The 23,492-nt window shown below is 46.5% G+C and overlaps 1 long non-coding RNA gene across 1 annotated transcript in view; it reads left to right on the top strand.

The window, feature by feature from the left end:
• The first annotated feature begins 318 nt into the window (after positions 1-318).
• LOC119956221 overlaps positions 319-23,492 on the top strand; it is a 30,914-nt gene continuing 7,740 nt past the window's right edge. The window contains exons 1-2 of the long non-coding RNA XR_005458608.1: positions 319-411; positions 16,592-16,679. This is a non-coding gene — a long non-coding RNA (uncharacterized LOC119956221). The remainder of the gene's footprint in view (positions 412-16,591; positions 16,680-23,492) is intronic.

The following is a 23,492-nucleotide window of genomic DNA, read 5'->3' as shown; positions in this document are numbered from 1 at the left end:
AGAGTTGGAATAAACCAATCAGTGATCCTTCCTCTCAATTCAGGCTATCAACAACATGTCCTTTCACATTGAAAAACATTTTCAAGTGCTTCACCGGGAAATGAATGGATTTGGAACTGAGGAAGGATGGCAACAGCCCAGTTAAACGCCTGTACAGAAATTCATGTATAATATTTATAACCGGGATGAGTCACCTGGTCTCAGTTCAGATGATTCAGTTCAAAGGCTGGAGCTTACACTCCTCCTCCAGTCCACACTCCCCACCTCCTCTGCACCAGGGACAATGCTTATTTCAGATCCTGCCACTAATGCTCTTAAGCAGCGTGAATGATGCCCACAGCCTTTTCATCTCCCCACACCACAGCTGCCATCTGTCTCTAAGGGTTATAGTGCCGGCATGTCTTTGATGAGGTAACATCATTAAGAGAAGCTTGAAACCATGTTAACCCACCTGTTTAATTTGTCTTGTTCTTTTCCTGATCTGTGTTTGGATAATCTCTTTATGTTTGTGTGTACATATATCTGTGTGTGTATGTGTGTATATGGGTGTGTGTTGTGTAAACATGTGTACTTTTGTTTGCATTTGTATATACGTGTGTTTGTGTGATGTGCTTGTGTGGTGTGTATATGCATCTGATGGTGCCAACTCATCGGGGGTGCCTCCCCCCCCTTGCGCCCCCCCCCTTCTCCCTCCCCCCCTTCTTCCCCCCCCCCTTGTACCCCCCCCCCCCAATGTCACCTGGCTTCCAAGAGAACACCTCGGAGGAAAGCTCTGAGGATGCCACCATCCAGGTGACACAGCCGTCACCTCCATCTTCCACCAGCGCAGAGACACACACCTCGGTGGACAAGAGTAGTGGACAGGCTTCCGGGGCTCTATCTGGTCAGCACCACACAGTTCCTGATGCATATCAGGCTGAGGCAGTGTCGTCCATGGGGACAGCAGTTGGAGATCTGCTGGACACCAGCCGCAGCAGGGAGCCAGTCAAATATCGAGCCTCTGGACCAGGCTATCCTGGAGCTGATGCAGATAGTCGGGTGTCACCCCTCCATCCCAAGGTGGCCCCCAGGGTCCTACTGGTATCCACCGGGAGGTGAGAGCGCTCGTGGCCGACCCAGAGGTTCCTTGATGGAGATGACGATGGTCACTAGCTCGCCCGAGTTCCCCCCCTCCCCCCCCCCCCCCGCCCTCCTGACAACGGTGCATCTTGGGGTCAGTGGGCAGATCAGGGTAGCACAGCGAGGCATGTGTCAACGGCAAGTTGGTTATGGTCTTCCCGGCCCCAGGACCTCCAGAGGATGCCCGCCAGAGGCATCAAAGGTCCCAGCAACAGCTGCCCCACCTCTGATGTGCGTCCTGGGGACACACATAGACATAGTGGCAGAGTTTAGAGGGCTAAATAGATAGAGGATCACAGAGAGCACTGGGAGAGGGGGGGGGGGGGGAATAGCTAGAGACAGTTAAGGTCACTATTGTACTATTTCCCAGATACGGTGGTATTGGATCTTCCCCCCCCCCCCCCCCCCCCCCCCCCCCGGCATACCACGTGCAGGTGATGGGTGTGAACGTGCAGTCAGCAGACAGACAGGAGTCAGACTATGGCATAGATTGAGGAGCATCAGAGCTCCGCTCACAGCGGGTTATCATCACCCCCCCGCCTTGTAAATACCCTCCGGGTATGCCGGACGCTCGCCACCGCTGCCTGTCCTCTGTCCTCCGGCTACTCCCATGGGTCCTCCCGGGGCTTGTCCTCCAGCCCCTCCTGGTCCAGCTCCTCCATGTCCTCCTCCTTTGGCGAGGCCGCATGTTCCTCCTCCTCAACCTCCAGCATGTCGATGGTACCACTTACCCCCAAGAGCCAAGCAGTCATCCTGGGGTATCCATCGAAGATGCCGGGGATCTCTGAGCCCAGGATGTAGCTGTCGCGCACACTCCCTGGGAAGTGTGCACACATGTGTCTGATCTTGAAGTGGTGGAGGCACACGAGTTGAATGTTCAGGGAGTGGAACCCCTTCTTGTTAATGAAAGGCGTTCCAGGACTGCCAGTGTGTACAAAGCGACATGCGTGCCATCTATTACTCCCTGGACCTGGGCATCTCAGTGATGCTGGGCATCTTGATGGGCCTAGTCCAGGTCAGAGTTTGTTTAGTCAGCTGCCTGAGCAAATTGGGTACCTGTGACTTCACGGATCTCGCCAAGGGGAGCGAGCCGGTTAGATCCGATCAGTTCCTGGCGTGATTCCCGATTTCGGCCTCTCAGGTGATCTAACCGGCTCGCTCAGATCCACGCCTGTCGTTACATGTCCATTAGCTCACGCCCTATATCAGCAAATGAGTTGGGAGGGGCAGGACCTACAGTAAACCTTCCATTCTACAACAAACAAAGCTTATCTCTTCAGTGGACAGACTCTTCTTAAACATCACACTACAGCAAGCAGAATCTCTGAAAACAAAGTCTCAATTAATTGGAGGAAACAGATCAAAACTAAAACTGCACATAGTCTGATAAAAGCAAGCGCATTTCACCAGCAAAATGCAGTCAGTGGAGGAGAGCAACCTCATACAAATTCGGAGCGTAAAATCAAAGCCAGTTACAGCAATGCTATCTTCAGGTGTGATTGACGGGGGAATTATCCAATTGTCTCCATTCTGTCCAGGGGCAATGATGTCAAGACATGCTGCCATTAATCCTGGCTGAAGTTAAACTGGACTGCAAGGTGGATCAATCCTTCTTACAGGTGTCGAGACAGACACCCACCTCAAACTGAAAAGGGGTATGAATATTGTATGGAAGGGGAAAAAAAGGTTTGTGGGAAAGGTGTGGGATGCTTGGGTCTGATACAACAACATGAAATCCCAAAAATAAGCATGCCTTTCAAAAAAATTATTAATGTTACTGTAATAATCTCCTTAGAACTGAGGGATTATTTTCCCCGTGCAGCTCCAGGAGTACTATTTCCCTCGCTTAGTACGGGGCGATTACCATGTGTACTTAAGGTCGGCAACATAGAAACCGACCGACAGGGAGAGAGAAAGACTCGGTGAGGTTCAATGTGGCCCCTTTATAAATAATAGGTGTTAAAAATAACCGTCTTCTTTATGTTTCTCGTCTGACTCTTTATTCAAGTTATGATTGCCTTCCATCTAATTACATTAAGTTGGGAAAATGGTGAAATGTAGGTGAAATATTGTCAATTACACACTGACAATACAAACCTGCCAATGGACGTTGCAATTTCCCGACTGCTTCAAGTCATTTCAACTGGGTAAAACTCTTCTCTGCTACAAAAGGGGCTGTTTAGCACACAGCTAAATCGCTGGCTTTGAAAGCAGACCAAGTAGGCCAGCAGCACGGTTCGATTCCCATAACAGCCTCCCCGAACAGGTGCCGGAATGTGGCGATAAGGGGCTTTTCACAGTAACTTCATTTGAAGCCTACTTGTGACAATAAGCAATTTTCATTTCAAATGAAGGGCTGCCATTTTCATCATTGAAATTAGACCCATAAACGAGTCCTTTGAGTACTGGGCTGCTCCTGATCAGATGTGCAATGCCCGCTGATGGTACGTGATTGCCACAAGTGGAAGAAGCTGCAATTAGGGTTAGAATCAATATTCCCCAGTGTCTCAAATATAACGGTCTCTCGGCCGCAGGCACTCCAATGCGAGAAATGGTCATCGTTCAGAGAATATTGTTGAATAATGACATTTCATTAATTTCCACTTACGAGGGGGCAGACCTGCAATCAGCAATCTTGATCTCTTCAATTTACCAGGAGAGAGTCCAACTTGAGAGTTTCTAACCAATCAGCCAGTCACTGCATTTCAAAGCGACTTCACTGGCTGTAAAACACTTTGAGACATTTTAAGGCTACAAAAGGTACAATATAAACAAAAGTTGTTGATTTATTTTTTAAAGAGCAACGTTGCTCCTATCTGATAGTCAACCAGGAACTACAAATAAAATTTCTGAGTGAGAAAAATATATTTTTAGGATCCAGGAAACTTCACTAACCCTTCCATTTTTTGAAACATTAACCCCAAAAAAGGATTCGCATTTATACACTTCTCTTGACTTAAGGATGTCCAAACGTCTTTTACAGTCAGCAAAGTACTTTTGAAGTGTAGCCACTGTTGTAATGTAGATATACATCTGCTGCCTTAGTTCCTCAAACCTTTATTTCCACAGAAATGTACCAATTGCTTCCTGAGCCTTCTTGTATTGGCTCCTCCAATGGACTTTCCTAGCAACTTAAATCGTAAGTTTAAAACCTATCCACCTGCTTCATTTAATTGTAATTTCCTAATTTTTAAAAAAACGTCCACTCTCATATTTGACCCCTGATCATGGTAAACAATTTGTTTCCATCAGTTGGGCCAATCCCCTTCTCAATTTAAGAACACTCACTAAAGTCCGTTCTTTTCCAAAAAATGCAAATTCTGTTTGATCGTTTCTTGCTACTTTAATTATCTGGAACCCAGAATCATCTTGGCTGGCTTGTCTCTCGATGTGACTAACCGGGTCGAGGTGTTGGATCAAAGTGTCTCGTGTATGTTGCAAAATTCCAAATTCAGCAAAAGGATAAACAAAGGAATGTCTAAATAATGCTGGAACATTGAAATAGCCAATGGCATGGAGGTGGACGTAGGGAGGAGCGCTGAGAGTAACAGGTGGCCACATTGAGAGCACTGATAAATGGATGACTTCTGCCAATGTTCAGGTGGGATGTAGGTCACAGCTGCAATGATAAGCAAATGTCAAAAGCGAAGTTCCCCCAGCTGCCTAAAATGGGATTGTGCTAAAGCCACTTTATGTGGGCCCTGCTTACGTCCATAATTGGTCATGTAATAGAGAGGACAGGTGGAGAGCATTCTGTATAGACCAACACAATTATACTTACCCTGGACCCCCCCCCCCCCCCCCCCCCCCCCCCCCCCGGGTCCCTTAGTTCTCATTTGTTTTATTCCATGTGTTTAGCTGGCAATAACTATGCTTTTACAGCTGTTGATTGCCTGGTATTTATTTATTTGGTCAAAGAAACAAAGAGACATTTTCCAATTGAGAGATCAAACAGACATGTATTTAGGGATCAGCGAGGAGGCGGTGGTGTAGTGGTGTTGTCACTAGATTACTAATCCAGAGATCCAGAGTGCTGCTCTGGGGTCGCGGGTTCCAATCCCATCATATCAGAACGTGAAATTTGAATTCAATAAAATAATCTGGAATTAAGTCGAACGATGGCCATGAAACCAATGACGATTGTCATAAAAACCCATCTGGTTCGCTAAAGTCCTTCAGGGAAGGAAATCTGCCGTCCTTACCTGGTCTGGCCTACTGGACTCCAGTAGTTAATTCTTAACTGCCCCCCACAGAAATGGCCAAGCAAGCCACTCAGGATGAGCAACAAACGCTGGCCTAGGCAGTGAACCCACATCCCAAGAGCGAATAAGAAAAAAGCATCCCCGAGAGATTCATAGAATCCCTGCATTGCATGAAGGAGGCCATTTGGTCCATTGAATCTGCACCGACCCTCCGAAAGAGCACCCCGCCCCATTCCTGTAACCCCACCTAACATTTGGACACCAAGGGGCAGGCTAGCATGGCCAATGCACATCTTTGGGCTGTGGGAGGAAACCGGAGCACCCGGAGGAAACCCACGCACACACGGGGAGAATGTGCAAACTCCACACAGACATAGGTGTCTGTAATGCTTCAGGAATCTACATGATGATATGGGCACTAAGGTTTCATTAGTAACATGTTATAGTAACAATGGTAATGTAGTAACATTAGTAAGAATGGATCATTTCCATGTTGTAAGGGTCAGAAGATAAGTCTCCAATTTTAACTGCATGCTCTACCCTTGTAGATACTGGCATTTGTTTCCTGGGAACACAATGCTGCTACACAGCTTTGCCCACTACCATGCACATTGGAAAATCATAGAAACATAGAAAATAGGAGCAGGAGGAGGCCATTCGGCCCTTTGAGCCTGCTCATGGCTGATCATCCAATTCAAAGCCTAATCCCGCTTTCCCCCATATCCTTTGATCCTCTTTGCCCCAAGTGCTATATCTTTTTTTTTTAACAGACAATTTTATTGAGGTATTTTTGGCATTGTAAACAGTAACAATATACATTAGTGTGCAGATACCAATTACAAAATACATAGTGCAAATAACAGTATCACTCTCGCAGATAGACCCGCCTATTCTTCCTCCCTATTCTACACTATTCTTCTGGGCAGCACGGTGGCGCAGTGAGTAGCACTGCTGCCTCACGGCGCCGAGGTCCCAGGTTCGATCCCGGCTCTGGGTCACTGTCCGTGTGGAGTTTGCACATTCTCCCCGTGTTTGCGTGGGTTTCGCCCCCACAACCCAAAAAGGTGCAAGCTAGGTGGATTGGCCACTCTAAATTGCCCCTTAATTGGAAAAATGATTGGGTACACTAAATTTATTTAAAAAAAAAGAAAAAAAAAAAAAAAAAATTCTACACTATTCTACCCCCCACCACCCCACCCGCCGCTGATGATCAGTTCCCCGCGAAGAAGTCGATGAATGGTTGCCACCTCAGGGCAAATCCCGATAGTGATCCTCGTAAGGCGAACTTGATTTTTTCCAAGCCGAGAAAGCTTGCCATGTCCGACAGCCATACTTCGGTCCTTGGGGTTTTGAGTCCCTCCAGGCCAACAGTATTCATCGCCGGGCTATCAGGGAAGCAAAGGCCACAACGTCGGCCTCTATCCCCTCCTGAACTCCCGGGTCTTCCGACACCCCAAAAATCGCCACCTCTAGACTCGTCGCCACCCTTGTTTTCAGTACAAGACGTCTGCAAATCCCTGCCAGTATCACCTGAGTTTTGGACACGCCCAGAACATGTGGACATGGTTCGCTGGTCCTCCCCCACATCTAGCACACTTGTCCTCCAGCCCAAAGAATTTGCTCATCCGGGCCACCGTCGTGTGGGCCCGGTGAACCACCTTGAACTGAATCAGGCCGAGCCTGGCACATGTTGCGGTTGCATTTACCCTCCTCAGAGCGTCTGCCCATACGCCTCCAACTCCCCACCAAGCTCCTCCTCCCACTTGAGTTTCAGTTCCTCGGTCCCTGTGTCCTCCGCTCCCATAAGCTCCTTATAAATATCTGATACTCTCCCCTCTCCTACCTCCCCCCTGGAAACTATCCTGTCCTGGATCCCCCTTGGTGGAAGGCGTGGAAAGGACGGGACCTGTCTACGTACGAAATCCCGCACCTGCAAGTACCAAACGTCATTCCCCCTCACCAGCCCGAACTTCTCCTCCAGCGGTTCTATGCCCCCTCTCTCCGCTGCTGTTTGCGTTGGCCATCGAACCGCTGGCAATTGCTCTGAGAGTGGCAAGGGGATGGAAGGGAATGGTCGGGGCGGGGGATAGAAAACAAGGTCTCGCTCTATGCGGACGACCTGCTTTTGTGTGTGTCAGATCCAGCGGCAGGGATGGACGGGATTATGGAAATCCTAGGGGAGTTTGGCCGGTTTTCGGGCTACAAGTTGAAAATGGCAAAAAGCGAGATGTTTGTGGTGCAGGCGAGGGGTCAGGAGAATAGGCTGAGGGAGCTACCATTTACGCTGGTTGGGGAAAGCTTTAGGTATCTAGGGATACAAGTGATGCGCGACTGGGGTAAAATGCATAAGTTGAACTTGTCCAGGCTGGTGGAGCAAATGAGGAGCGAGTTTCGGAGGGGGGATGCACTTCCGCTGTCACTAGCGGGGAGAATACAGACGGTGAAGATGACGATCCTTCTTTAAAAGAATCAATAAAATCATCCTGGGATTTGTTTGGGCGGGGAAGTCCCCGCGGGTAAAGAGGGGGATGCTGGAACGGAACCGTAGCGAGGGGGGGCTGGCGTTGCCGAACCTCAGCAACTACTACTGGGCGGCTAACATAGCCATGATAAGGAAATGGATGGTGGGTACAGGGTCGGTTTGGGAGTGGGTGGAGGCTGCTTCGTGCAGGGGCACCAGCTTGGCAGCCCTGGTCACGGCTCCCCTACCGCACCCGCCGGCCAGGTACTCCACCAGCCCTATAGTGGTGGCGGCTTTGCGGATTTGGGGCCAATGGAGGAAGCATGCGGAGTGGGAGAATCGGTCTGGTCCCCAATATGTAGTCTAAAATACTCAGATGTCGTCCTGTTCGTCCTTACACTAGCCTCCGGGGCATGACATAGCAGTTTAACCCAGTCCACAAAGCCTTCTCCAAACCCAAACCGTCCCAACACCTCCCATAAATAGTCCCACTCCACCCGGTCAAAATCCTTTTCGGCATCCATTGCCACCACTACCTCCACCTCTCTGCCCTCCGGGGGCATCATAATCACATTGAGTAGCCTTCTTAGATTGGCTACTAGTTGCCCGCCCTTAACAAACCCTGTTTGGTCCTCCACAATCACGTCTGGTGCGCAGTCTTCGATTCTGGACGCCAGGATCTTGGCCAGCAGTTTAGTGTCTATGTTAATCAGGGAGATTGGCCTATAGGACCCACAGACCTCCAGATCCTTATCCCGTTTTAATATCAGCAAGATGGTGGCTTGCGACATTGTCGGGGGTAACACCCCATTGTCCCTCGCCTCGTTAAACACCCTAACCAGCACCGGCCCCAGTATACCCGCAAACCTTTTGTAGAACTCCACTGGATACCCATCCGGCCCCGGGGCTTTACCCGACTGCATGGCCTTCAGGCCCCCCATTACTTCTTCAGCTCTAATCGGGGCCCCCAGCCCCTCTACCATCCCCCTGCCCACCTTTGGGAAGGTCAGCCCATCTAAGAAGCGCCTCATCCCCTCCGGCCCCGTGGGGGGCGGGGGGGGGGGGGGGGGGGGGGGGGGGGTTCCGAGGTATACAGCTTACTATAAAAGTCCCTGAATACCCTGTTCAGTCCTGCCGGATCTCCCACCCGGTTCCCTGCCCCGTCCACTACCGTCCCTATCTCCATGGCCGCCTCACTCTTCCTACGTTGCTGTGCAAGCACCCAAGTGCTATATCTAACTGCTTCTTGAAAACGTACAATATTTTGCCCTCAACTACTTCCCGTGGTAGCGAATTCCACAGGCTAATCACTCTCAGGGTGAAGAAATTTCTCCTCATCTGTGCCCTAAGTGGACTACCCCATATCCACAGACTGTGACCCCTGGTTCTGGAGGGGTTCGTGGGGCATGGACTGTGATATTCCTTCCCTCGGATGTCACTGGAAGTAAATTCCACAATTTCCTGAAACTCAAGATTGGCAGCCAGGGTTGGGAATATTGTTAGCCCGCATTACTGTGCATCCTTTGAAAGCGGGAGGCGAATATAAAATATAACAATAAAAATTCTGTTTATCTAAGGAAAGGTATTCATATCATTATACAGACCGATAATTTCGTTTTCCATAAATAATTAAAATGCTCAACAAAACGAAAACTCAATTCCATATCTGATGTTGGGATTTGCTCCTTTAATAACAGATTGAGGATCAGCCCAGTGCTTAATAAGACTAAAGATGCTCAGAGCTTATAAAAGATGCAATTATAGTCACACGTTATTTTCCACAACAATATTCAGCAAAATAAATGATGGAGAGTAGAGGGCACACATTCACGCACATTTTCTCTGGAGCAAACTCAATTTGGAATGCACATTGGCCGTGTGCAACCAGAGGCAGAAAGAGAAAATGCTGGAAAAACCTGGCAAGTCTGGCAACGTCTGTGGAGAGAGGAATAGAGTAAACGTTTTGAGTCCATGTGGCTCTCTCTCTCAGAGCTGGGACCCGGCGAAGGACTGAATGAGGAAACCAACCCACAAAATTCTGGCATTCAATGAAAAATGGTATGTACCCCTCTATCATCAATAAACCCTGGGCAACACGGTGGCACAGTGGTTAGCACTGCTGCCTCACAGCGCCAGGGACCTGGGTTCAATTCCGACCTCAGGTGACTGTGTGGCGTTTGCACGTTCTCCCCATGTCTGTGTGGGTTTCCTCCGGGTGCTCCGGTTTCCGAGGTGCAGATTAGGTGGATTGGCAATGCTAAATTGCCCCTTAGTGTCCAAAGATGTGCAGGTGGGGTGGGGTTGTGGGGACAGAGTTGGTGAGTGGGTGGAGGGAGGGGAAAATCAAACTATTTCCCATGTGCACCATCCTGTCGGTACTATGCAAAGCTTCTTTCAGTCCTCTCTCTGTTTCTTTTAGTTTCTGTTTGTGTAATGACCCAGAATTGTGTGGGTCTTAGACAATTTTAGATGAAAACGCCAGTTTGTTTGCTAAAGTCTTATTTGTGACAAAGATGAAGTAAAAGCCTCTAATTTTTGGCATCTTATTAATACCGTTCATCTTAAATGCCCCCGAGCCAACTCAAATGCGATGGTTTAAAGAATTGCACATTGTACAGCATAATTACCTTGCAACACGAGATCTGAAAGTTAGCCCAGTATTTGTTAATGTCATTTTTTTGCTTTAGGTTTGCATAGCGAAGCAGGTATTATAATGTCACCAATTTCATCTCAGGAACACATTCTTTGTTTAGTGAACTGTCAACGCACAAACCTTTCATACAAATTTCTTGACAGCAGAAGCGAGAGCTGTCAATAATATAATCAGGTACCAGCGATGCACTTAATTTCTTGAGAATCCCTTCTGATGTTTTTTTGCACATTTCTATAAGCATGTCATTCCATCCACACCCATCCGAACAGACGCAACGAGGGTCAAATAACAATTCCATCTGACAAATTTGGTGAACTGGCTTGGGGTCAACAGACAACATCATCTCAGATTCTCTCTTAATGGAGCCAGGCTCCCCGAAGATGTTACCGTTATCTCATCAAGTCGAGTCACTTAAAGCTGGAAACATACATTATGGAATACCAGCTGCTCCTGGCAAATGCCACATCCACACAAAATCCAAAGATAGCCTTCCAGGACACGATGCAATGAAAATGGATAATGCGCAGAGTCCCGCAGCATCAATGTCAATCAGCTCACATTATTGAAATGAAATGAAAAATGAAAATCGCTTATTGTCACGAGTAGGCTTCAATGAAGTTACTGTGAAAAGCCCCTAGTCGCCACATTCCGGCGCCTGTCCGGGGAGGCTGGTACGGGAATCGAACCATGCTGCTGGCCTGCTTGGTCTGCTTTAAAAGCCAGCGATTTAGCCCAGTGAGCTAAACCAGCCCCACGTGTCTCTCCCATTGAAACCCTTTTGAAATTCAGACAAACGATCTCACCTATCAAGCATCAGAGGTTTAATCAGCCAAACTCATGTTTATTCTTGATTGGCACAATTGAGAATAACCTCATTTGAAGAACACCAGGAAAATCCTCCTTAGTGTCCTGGCCACCATATATCCTTTAATGAACACATTTTTTAAAAAGCAGTTTATTCTGTTGTTATTGCACTGCTGCTGTTGGGAGTTGTCTGTGTGCAAATTGGCTCTCCTGTTCCCTCCTTCAATGTACCTCATTGACACAAATGTAGGATCCTTCTTTACCCTCCTGTTTACAACTTTGTTGAAAATTGTTGATGTAGCACTTACTCATGGAACTAACATTTCAAAGATGGTGATCAAATAGACTCGTTGCTCGGCATCCTCCTCCTAAACCTGATAACAGAACCACAGAATAGAACCATAGAATCTCTACAGTACAGAAGGAGGCCATTCGGCCCATCGAGTCTGCATCGACCCTCTGAAAGAGCCCCACCCTACCTCGACCCCCTCCCTGCCCTATCCCTCCCGCCTAACCTGCACATCTTTGGGTAATGTTAATACAAGAAACCTCTTTGTAAAACTGTGTTATCAAAAGCATATTAGAAAGGCTTTTTTAGACTAGCTCACATTTTTGTGACAAATTATAGAATCATAGAATCCCTACAGTGCAGGAGGAGGCCATTCAGCCCATCAAGTCTGCACCGGCCCTCAGAGAGAATCACTTGAACGAGTCTGTAACCAGCTCAGTGCTTAGCAACTGAAGTTTCCTTTCATTGAGAAATCCAAGTGAAGATTCAATGTTCAGGCAATCGCCAATCTGCGCTGATTGGTGACAAATGCTGTGCCTTCCTCTGTTTATTTGTTTTAACAACAGAAATTAGGATGCAGTTGATGCACCATCGATTGCACGCGAGGCGAGTGATTTACCAATGTCAGGCTTTAATTAACTAGAACACAGCCTGGCGATCGTCTACAGTGGAAAGGGACGATCGTCAGGCTTCCGAGCATTTATACCTCGTTGATAGAGGCGTGGTTAACTCAGCCTCTCGGCCAATCGGTCGAGAGGCACATGACCGACCAGGGCCAATGGTAAGCCGACGTTCTGGCCCAATGGCAGACGAGTATGCAGATCATATCATCACAGCAGTCTGAAGGTTTTGCGATGTTTTTTGCGAGGTCCGATCATCCAAGTGAACATTGTGATGAAGCTGTTGTTCAACAGAGCGTATCATCGCCATGGATTACCGACAGAAAACGCCAACAGGGACCGCCTGAAGGAATCGCCACCTGCCATCACTGGCAGAGGGTTGCAAATCCTCTGCACTGATCACATCCCTGCCATGGGTCTGATTCAACTCCCTATTACTGCCCTGATTACAGTCCCTGTCAAGGTCTCAGTGCAGTCCGTATAACAGCCTTGATTACAGTCCCTGTCAAGGTCTCAGTGCAGTCCGTATAACAGCCTTGATTACAGTCCCTGTCAAGGTCTCAGTGCAGTCCGTATAACAGCCTTGATTACAGTCTATGTCAAGTTATCATTCAAGTCCATGTCACTACCCTGATTACAGTCCCTGTCAAGTTCCTGATTATGCCATGGGTCTGATTACAGACTCTGTCACCCTTCTGATTACAGCCCTTGTCACTGATCTGATTACAGTCCCTGTCCTGATTACAGACCCTGTCACAACCCTGATTACAGATGTCATTGCCCTGATTACAGACTCTGTCACTGCCCTGATTACAGACTCTGTCACCCTTCTGATTACAGCCCTTGTCACTGATCTGATTACAGTCCCTGTCCTGATTACAGACCCTGTCACAACCCTGATTACAGATGTCATTGACCTGATTACAGACTCTGTCACTGCCCTGATTACAGACTCTGTCACCCTTCTGATTACAGCACTTGTCACTGATCTGATTACAGTCCTGATTACAGACCCTGTCACAACCCTGATTACAGACGTCATTGCCCTGATTACAGACTCTGTCACCGCTCTGATTACAGTCCCTGTCCATGTCCTGATTACAGTCCCTGTCCATCTCCTGATTACAGTCCCTGTCCATGTCCTGATTACAGTCCCTGTCCATCTCCTGATTACAGTCCCTGTCCATCTCCTGATTACAGTCCCTGTCCATCTCCTGATTACAGTCCCTGTCCATGTCCTGATTACAGTCCCTGTCCATGTCCTGATTACAGTCCCTGTCCATGTCCTGATTACAGTCCCTGTCCATGTCCTGATTACAGTCCCTGTCCATGTCCTGATTACAACCCCAGTCACCACCTTTATTTGCACACTCTCAGCCTATCAGTCTTGTGCAGAGAGAAGTGAGGTGGCGCAGAAAACACTGAAGAGTAAAATATACAAACTAGATGGCCTTGGAATGTATCGAAAATAAAATACTAGCCAATGGTAAAATAAGTGAATAGAAATCTTTTTGATAAAAGTGGGAGAGGTTTTATTCCAGAAACATGGTTTTACCTGTGCCCTCTGGCACCAATCTGTCACGTCATTAGTGGATCCCATTTTATTTCACCGGCAGCCAAATGCCGTTTATCATGGACATGTCAAGAGTTCAAGTAATATCCCAGCACCAAACAGGCAGCTCAATTAACTAGAAATCGCCAGCAAGCTAAAGTGATGGAGCAATCTGAAACAGCGTCCTGTCACCTGGAATTCTCTTATTCCCTAATGCTCCCTGCCTTCTCTCATTCCGATATTATGCACTTTACTGATTTGCTGTCCTGTACACCTCCAGCATTACATTTTCGACATGCCATTCTCCTTGATACATTGGTGATTCCAGGTCAATGTTCAAAGGTGGTCTTTCTCTCAGAAATCGATACCCTTCTGGACTGGCTTTACATTCAAACCTACAAACAAAGGAGAAATATGGACAGAAATCTTCAAATACTAACCGCATAAGGTGAAACATTTGACTGAAAGTGAACTTACTTAAATCACTCGACTACATCTTTAATTGCAGCGTGTATATGGTACTTAAATGAGAATACATGTTTCATCTTAAAAGGTGTATCATTTATTAAAAATTTCAATGCAGGTTTCATAGAATCATAGTCATAGAATTTACAGCGCAGAAAGAGGCCAGTCGGCCCATCGTGTCTGCACCAACCCTTGGAAAAAGCACCCTACTTATGCCCATACCGCCACCCTGTCTCCGTAACCCAGCAACCCCACCCAATCTTTTTAGACACTAAGGGACAATTTAGCTTGGCCAATCCACCCAACCTGCACATTTTTCGGGACCTGTGGGAGGAAACCGGAGCACCCGGAGGAAACCCACGCAGACACGGGGAGAACGTGCAGACTCCGCACAGACAGTGACCCAAGCCGGGAATCAAACCTGGGACCCTGGCGCTGTGAAGCAACAGTGCTAACCACTGTGCGAACGTGCCGCCCGAGTGAACCAGGTTTGGTTTTTACAACAATCAAGGATAGTTTCATGGTTGCGATTGTTGGGATTACAATTCAATGCCAGATGACTAATTAAATTAATTGAAATTCTACCAGCTGCCATGGTGGGATTTGAACCCTTGTCCTCAGGGTATTAGCCTGGGCCTCTGGATTATTAGCCTAGTCATATTACTGCTATGGAGCCATCTTCCTCACATAACCGAAAGCCAGAACACTTCTGGTGACAGTGTGGCTTTCACTCAGCACTGTGCTGGAGTGGCAGTCCACATATTGGCCCAGGTTTTTGCTGTGGTCATGATGATGATCATCATTATTCCACTGCAATTGACTTCAGCTCCTGGAGTCTGTACAGGTGCAGAATAACATGGAAATCCAGAAGTTGCTGTGGGTTGCCAGAGACCCAGGTTCGATTCTGACCTTGGGTGACCGTCTGTGTCGAGTTTGCACATCCTCCCCGTGTCTGCGTGGGTTTCCTCCGGGTGCTCCGGTTTCCTCCCACAGTCCAAAGATGTGCAAGTTAGGTGGATTGTCCGTGCTGAATTTTCCCTAAGTGGGGTTATGGGGATAGGATGGGGGATTGAGCCTAGGTAAGATGCTCTTTCAGAGGATTGGTGCAGACTCGATGGGCTGAATGGCCTCCTTCTGTACTGTAGAGATTCTATGGTTCTATGATAAGGAAAAAGGGATACCTACGCCAGGGCGATCAATATATTTTTGTAGGCAGGTTTCTTTGAGGCCAGTCATTGTTTTGATGGTGATGGCAAAATCCAGCCCCGTTATGGGGCCTCACGGTAGCATGGTGGTTAGCATCAATGCTTCACAGCTCCAGGGTCCCAGGTTCGATTCCCGGCTGGGTCACTGTCTGTGTGGAGTCTGCACGTCCTCCCCGTGTGTGCGTGGGTTTCCTCCGGGTGCTCCGGTTTCCTCCCACAGTCCAAAGATGTGCGGGTTAGGTGGATTGGCCATGCTAAATTGCCCGTAGTGTAAGGTTAATGGGGGGATTGTTGGGTTACGGGTATGTGGGTTACGTGGGTTTAAGTGGGGTGATCATGGCTCGGCACAACATTGAGGGCCGAAGGGCCTGTTCTGTGCTGTACTGTTCTATGTTCTATGTTCTATCTGAAGTCCCTGGATCGGGTTTTGAGTGAATGGCTTTCTGACTCGAGATCTGAGAGGGCTACAGTGGAGCCACACTGACAAGTAAATTGCAAAGGACCTAAAATCAATACTGAAAACCTCTGAACTCCATCAATATAATGGAACATGTCAAATAAGTTTGTTTTGTCTGAACATAATAGAAGGGTGGAGAGAGAGAGCTCTTTGGCAGAGAGACCAAGATATTTTATCTGTTGTACTTTTTTCATGCACCAGTTAGTCGATTATTTTTTGATGCCTCTTTTGAAATGTGCTTCTCACATGCACAAGTCAGAAGTCAGTATCTGAACTGCCAAATGGTTTCCATGTCAGCATCAAGCTGACAGGCAATCTGCTAATTCACGACGTGCCTTGTCCGATACTTTTATTCCTCTGCTGCTCATAAATTGATGGTTTCCCGGAGAAAGTATGTGCACAGCAGATAAACAGGCATTCGCAGTGCAGAATTTATTTATTCGAATATGCCTGTACAGGTTGTGAAAAGGACAACTTAAAACTAGATGCGTTTCAAACGAAAATACTTCTTGAAAAAACTTTTCTGCAGAAGAAGCCAGGCGCTGATTGTTATCAAATGTCCATTTTCATAAATTACCCGTCTCTCTTGTGTTAATGAAAGTCTTGATTGAAGTGCCTGTTGGAGGCCCTGCTGGCAATTTATTGGTGGCACTCACTTAACATTATTGAACTTCAAAATGACCCCCAAGTCATTTAGAGGCACTTTTGAGAGACAAATAAAATCTTGTATTTATGTGGTGTTACCAGTGGCCCTTCTTTTTCAGGTTCACCTTTGTGCTGTCGCCGGCTGCTCCTTGATTCGAGGATGACCGGCATTAAGAGTTTTAATCGTGGATCATCGTGACTGAACAGGTAGTGCGAGCAGGGTTGCAGGATTTGCTTCTCTTTCTATCCTTCCCGAACTCTGCTTTTCCCGACACGTGAAGGCTTTGTCGCTCAAAGCGTGATGCAGCTTGATGGGCAAGCTATTGCCACTCTGAACAATTAGTAACAAGCTTTATTGTCCCCTGGAAAGTCAGTCATTTGAGAGTTGAGTGAAAAGGAGGTGGCCGGCAGGGGTGGGGTTAGGGGTGGGGGGGGGGGGGGGGGGGGGATAAATGATCCTCCCAATGCTGATGGAATTTCTCCAGCACTCTTATATGTCACTGATACACAGTCCAGGTCTCACTGCAGTGCAGGAGTGTGGTGGTGACAGCTGCTCTGCACATTAGGATTTTTGTAGACTTGCCGAGGTCTCCATCATCAAACACTCAATGCCTTAGTTTGTAGAAGTTTCAATGATGCAGTTGGTCCAGAGTTAGATCTCTTCATTAATGGTGGCCTTTTGGATAGGTGGCTGCTGAGGTAGCAGTGATGCTTCACAACACCAAGGACCCCGGTTCGATTCCCGGCTTGGGTCACTGTCTGTGCGGAGTCTGCACGTTCTCCCCGTGTCTGCGCGGGTTTCCTCCGGGTGCTCCAGTTTCCTCTCACAAATCCCGAAAGACGTGCTTGTTAGGTGAATTGGACATTCTGAATTCTCCCGAACAGAAGCTTAAATGTGGCGACGAGGGGATTTTCACAGTAACTTCATTGCAGTGTTAATGTAAGCCTACTTAATAACAATAATAACCTTTTATTGTCACAGGTATGAATTTACTGTGAAACAATAAAGATTATTTTATATGGGACACACTCGCTATATTCCAGAGTCTCTCCTTCGATATGTATGGGAAGCAAACTATTTGGCTGACTGGGTGTAGGTTGATGCATGATAATACAGCTATCCTTTTGTGCCGCAGTTGTATCTACAGATTAACAGTTAACAATTTACCAGGAGATTTCATAAGTTGTTTTGCAGCATTTGTCTCAACTGGTTATCCCACTAGGTTAGGGGAAGGAAGACTCCAGCCATGGCGAGGGCTACAGTGGAAAATTCTTTGGAACTTCACCTCCGTCTGACATTCTCATTGCTGATGATTCTGCAAATTTGACCACAATGCCACAGGCTGATCAGATTCTGAATTTGATACAATGCAGAGGCAAAACAAATTGAGACTCAGACGTTGCAATTAAATGTTGAAGAGGTGGGCGGCGAGAGATTTCAGGCCAACTGGGGTGGATCTTCCACTGAAGAATGTTGGGCATCTGGATTGGAGATGCGAAACCGTGATTGAGGCGGCAGGGTGTGACTGAGATTTAATATAAGACGCCGATTAAACCTTTACAATATAACAAGGCTATCACAGAGTTTGTGGGACAAACCGCCAAGCTGAATGCTGCCCGCTATTCGACTGGGGAAACGGTATACGGGAAGGACCTCACAGAGTAACCTGCCTAAGGAATTAATGAGTTGACAACTTGGACCCTAGTCTATTTTGGGAAAGCAATTATTTAATATCCGAGAGACAGACATGAAGTTACTTTGATAAAATATGAATGAAGAACCGGGGTGTGATTTGGCATGTAATTTCCCAGATTTACTATGGCAGGTTGCACTCTCAAAAGGTCACAAGCAAGCATGGGGCCATCCTACAGAGCTTTCAATCTTGACCCCACGCTGTAGCACTCTGAACATAATTTATGGACTAGTCCTTTGATGTGGGTTAACTTTAAAGAGTTGTGTTTACTCAGCTCTGCGGGAAGGTTTGAATGCGTCTATATAAGCAAGGGCTTCGCGTGTTGTTCTCCAGTAACCGGGGCAAAGAATAGAAAATGAAGCCATTAGAGGAAGAAACAATGTTTTCATCTGCAGGTTTTGCCCATTTATGCCAGACTCAAAACCCGGAACCAGCTTGAGTTCAGGAAAAAGATGATTTTGTAATTCATCCATACCTGAGGGGCAGTTTCCACTTTGGGCTCTATCAGCAAAAACAGACACAACCGGCACTGGATTTCAAACATGTTTCTCTCCTCTGCGTTTCCACTCAAAGCAATTGAATATCACAAGGCATAGGAGCATAATTAAGCCATTTGGCCCATCCAGTCTGCTCCGACATTCAATCATGGTTGATATGTTTCTCACGCCCATTCTCCTGCTTTCTCCCCATGACCCCTGATCAACTTATTAATCAAGAACCTATCTATCTCTGTCTTAAAGACACTCAGTGATTTGGCCTCCACAGTCTGCAGCAGAGAGTTCCACAGATTCACCACCCTCTGGCTGAAAAATTCCCCCTCATCTCTGTTTTAAAGGAGATTTTTAGTCTGAGATTGTGACCTCTGGTTCTAGTTTTCCCTACCAGTGGAAACAACCTCTCCACGTCCACTCTATCCAGGCCTCGCAATACCCTATAAGTTTCAATAAGATCCCCCCATATTTTTCTAAACTCCAACGAGTACAGATCCAGAGTCCTCAACCGTTCCTCATATGACAAGCTTTTCATTCAAGGGATCATTCTTGTGAACCTCCTCTGGACCCTTTCTGAGGCCAACACATCCTCCCTTAGATACGGGGCCCAAATCTGCTCCCAATACTCCCAATGGGGTCTGACTAGAGCCTTATACAACCTCAAAAGTATATCCCTGCTCTTGTATTCGAGCTCTATCGACATGAATGCATTTGCCTTCCTAACTGCCAACTAAACCTGCATGTTAACCTTAAGAGAATCTTGCACTTGATTGATTACTGAAAGATCACCACCAATGTCTCCACAATCTCCTCAGCTATCTCCTTTAGAACAATGGGGTTTAGGCCATCTGGTCCAGGTGATTTATCCACCTTCAGACCTTCTCCTCAGTGATGGCCACTACACTCACCTCTGCCCCCTGATTCTCCTGAAGTTTGGATATCCCCTTGGTGTCTTCCACCATGAAGACTGATGCAAAGAAACTATTCAGTTCCTCTGCCATTTCTTTGTTTCCTATTACTACTTCTTCAACCTCATTTTCCAGTGGTCCAATGTCTATTCTTGCCTCTCTTACCTTTTATATATTGAAAAAAACTTGCTATCTTCTCTTATATTGCTAGCTATCTTTCACTCATATTTCATCTTCTCTTATTGCTTTTTTAGTTGTCCTCTGCTTGCTATTAAAGACTTCTCAATCCTCTGCCACATTGTATGCTTTTTGTTTTGCATTTATGCTGTCCTTGACTTCCCTCATCAGCCATGGAAGCCTTGTCCTCCCCTTAGCACGTTTCCTCTTCTTTGGATGAATTTCTGTTGTGCCTCTCAAATAACTCCGCAAAACACCTGGCATTGCTATTCCACTGTCTTCCCTGCTAGGCCCCCCTTCCAATCAATTCTGGCCAACTCCTCCCTCACGTCTTTGTAGTTGCCTATATTCAATTATAATACCGTTACATCGGGTTCCAGCTTCTCCCTCTCAAACTGCAGGGTAAATTCTATGTGGTCTCTGCCCCCTAATTAGGGAACATTAAGTTCCCTAATCAAGTCTGTCAATATATCAAAGGAGGAATTGTTGAGTATCTTAAACTGCATTAAGGTAGACAGGTCCTTGGGGCCGGCTGGGATCTATCCCAGGTTACTGCGGGAGGCAAGGGAAGAAATAGCTGGGGCCTTAACAGATATCTTCATAATCCTCTTTGACCACAGGCGAGGTTCCAGAGGACTGGAGAATAGCCAACGTCAATCTCTTGTTTAAGGAAGGAAGCAGGGACAACCCAGCAAATTATAGGCCAGTGAGCCTGACATCAGTGGTGGGGAAACTTTTGGAAAAGATACTGAGGGACAGGAAATATGCACATTTGGAGGAAAATGGACTAGTTAGTGACAGGTTTTGTATGGGGAAGGTCATGTCTCACCAACTTGATTGAGTTTTTTTGAAGAGGTGACAAAGAAAATTGATGAGGGAAGGGCTGTGGATGTAGTTTATATGGACTTTAGTAAAGCGTTTGACAAGGTCCCACATGGCAGACTGGTACAAAAACTAAAATCACATGGGATTCGGGGTGGGCTGGATAGATGGATACAGAACTGGCTTTGTTATAGAAGAGATTAGTGGTGGAAGGGTGTTTTTCTGAATGGAGATCTGTAGCTAATGGTGTTCCACAGGGATCAGTGCTGAGATCTCTGTTGTTTGTACTATATAAAAGTGATTTGGAGGAAAATGTGGATGGTCTGATTAGTAAGTTTGTGGATGACACGAAGATTGGCGGAGTTGTTGATAATGCCGAGGATTGTCAGAGGATACAACAGGATATAGATAGTATGGAGACTTGGTCACAGAAATGGCAGATGGAATTTAACCCAGACCAATGCGAGTTGATGCATTTTGGAGGATCAAATCTAGGTATGAATTATACTGTAAATGGCAGAACCCTTAGGAACATTTACAGAAGGATCTGGGCGTGCAGGTCCACAGTTCCCTAAAAGTGGCAGTACAGGTGATTAAGGCATCAGCCAGGGCACTGAGTACAAGAATTGGGCAATCATCTTGCAGCTATATAAAACCTTGGGTAGGCCACATTTGTATTGTGTGCAGTTCTGGTCAGCACATTATCAGGACGTGGAAGCTTTGGAGAGATTGCAAAGAAGGTTCAACAGGATGTTGCCTGGTCTCGAGGGTGTTGGTTATGAGGAGAGGTTGAGGATTGTTAGCACTAGAAAGACGTAGGCTGAGGGGAGACCTGATAGAGGTCTACAAAATTATGAGGGGCATAGACAGGATGGATAGTCAGAGGCTTTTTCCAAGGGTGGAAGTGACAATTACAAGGGAGCACAGGTTCAAGCGAAAGTTTAAGGGAGATCTTTCTTCTTTATGTGCAGGGTAAGCTTTTCACATTGAGAGTGGTGGGTGCCTGGAACATGTTACCAGATATGAGGTGGAAGCAGGCACATTAGCAACATTTAAGAGGCAACTGGATGGGTACATCAATAGGAAGAAAATAGAGGGATAAGGGCAGAAGGTTTTATTTTAGTTAGGGCATCATGATAGGCACAGGCCTGGAGGGCCGAAGGGCCTGTTCCTATGCTGTACTTTTCTTGTCCTCTTTGTTCTATTATATGTTCTGGGAAGTTTATTAAATTCTCCCGAGCCCGTGGACCCTTTAACTAGTTTAAAGTCCTCGTCATTAACCTGCACTTCTACCCTTGCCTTCAACTTTGATTTTCTAATTCTCCATACAACAGAATTTCCCAACACCACTATTTAGTTGAAAAGCCCTGTCCACAGCCCTAGTTATGCGATTCACCAGGACTCTGGTCCCAGCATGATTCAAATGAAGACTGTCCCATCCGAACAGGCTCCCTCTTCCCCAGGGCTGGTGCCAATGTCCCATGAATTCAACCCCATTTCTCCAAAACCAATCTTTGAGCCACACATTTACCTCCTTAATCTTATTGACCCCCCCATGACAATTAATTAGCTTGTGGCTCAGGTGATGATCCAGAGGGTATTACTAAATGTAGTGTTTTGAACGGCACAATGTTTTAAAACTTAACTTTTATTTTCAAAATTGCTTGAAAAGTACTTCTGGATATACTTCAGCAACTGGAGGTTTAATACAGCTGAAAATAGATTTATCTCAGAAGCATTCTTTTTGGATTAATTTACTGTCGTGAATAGGCCAGTTCTTTTGGATGCTTCCAGCGCAATGTTTTTAAAAAATGAGTGCAAAAGAAAACGGAAATTTGAGTCAGCTGAACACAATTTGCTCTTTTAAAAAAAAAATTCCATGAAGCGCAGCATGGTGGCACAGCGGTTAGCACTGCTGCCTCACAGCTCCGAGGGCCCGGGTTCGATCCCGGCCCGAGTCACATCCATGTGGAGTTTACACATTCTCCCCACGTTTGCGTGGGTTTCGTCCCACAACCCAAAAGATGTGCAGGGTAGGTGGATTGGCCACGCTAAATTGCCCCTTACTTGGGTACTCTAAATTTATTATTTTTTTAAATCAATTATATTTTGTGCTGGTTCCACCCATCGAGTTACATTCATCAAATTGCACAAGTGACAATTCCATGGCCAAAATAATTAATGACTAGAGGCTTAAATGGGAATCACTTAATAATTCAAAGCATCCAAAAGATGGGGAATTAGAATTACCTACCGAGTTCGCATTCTGCCTGCTTAAGATGTTATATTTGCTGCTTTTGGTGAGAGCTGGTGAGAGGTGGAGACAGGTACCTTCAGCGAAAATGTTTTGGTCCAAGGTTATATGAAGCTCAGATAAGTGAAACAGGTCTCTCAAGGTAAAATTGATGGTAAATGGCGTGACAAGTTTGTCAGTTTCACATAGTTGAAAATGACAGCTTTTACTTTCACAAAAACCCCAGTTTCTCCAGGCAATCTGTTAATGCTATTATTCTTCCCAGTCAGACATTATCAATTCGCCACAAGTTGCAATTGTGTTAGCAGCAGTTTGATACTTGCAGCAGCTTCTAGAGGAATATGAAGCAATACCAAGCTATGTTTTAATGAAAGCTGAAAATGCTGGACATCCTCAGTGGGGGGCAGGATCTCTGGAGAGAGAAATAGCGATAATGTTTCAGGTTGTCATTCTGTTCTGATGAAAGGTCACCATTTTTCCAATTAAGGGGCAATTTAGAGCAGTCAACCCACCTACCCTGCTCATCTTTTGGGTTGTGGGAGTGAGATCCATGCAGACACGGGCTTGAAGGTTGACTGTTCCTCGCCACAGATGCTGCCAGATATGCTGGGCTTATCCAGCATTTTCTGTTTTTATTTCAGATTTCTGGGCATCCACAGTATTTAGGTTTTGCA

This window comes from Scyliorhinus canicula, chromosome 22, assembly GCF_902713615.1.
Source record: "Scyliorhinus canicula chromosome 22, sScyCan1.1, whole genome shotgun sequence".
Lineage (NCBI taxonomy): Eukaryota > Metazoa > Chordata > Chondrichthyes > Carcharhiniformes > Scyliorhinidae > Scyliorhinus > Scyliorhinus canicula.
Note: the sequence above shows the minus strand (reverse complement) of the source record. Positions and strands in the feature narration are given on the sequence as shown.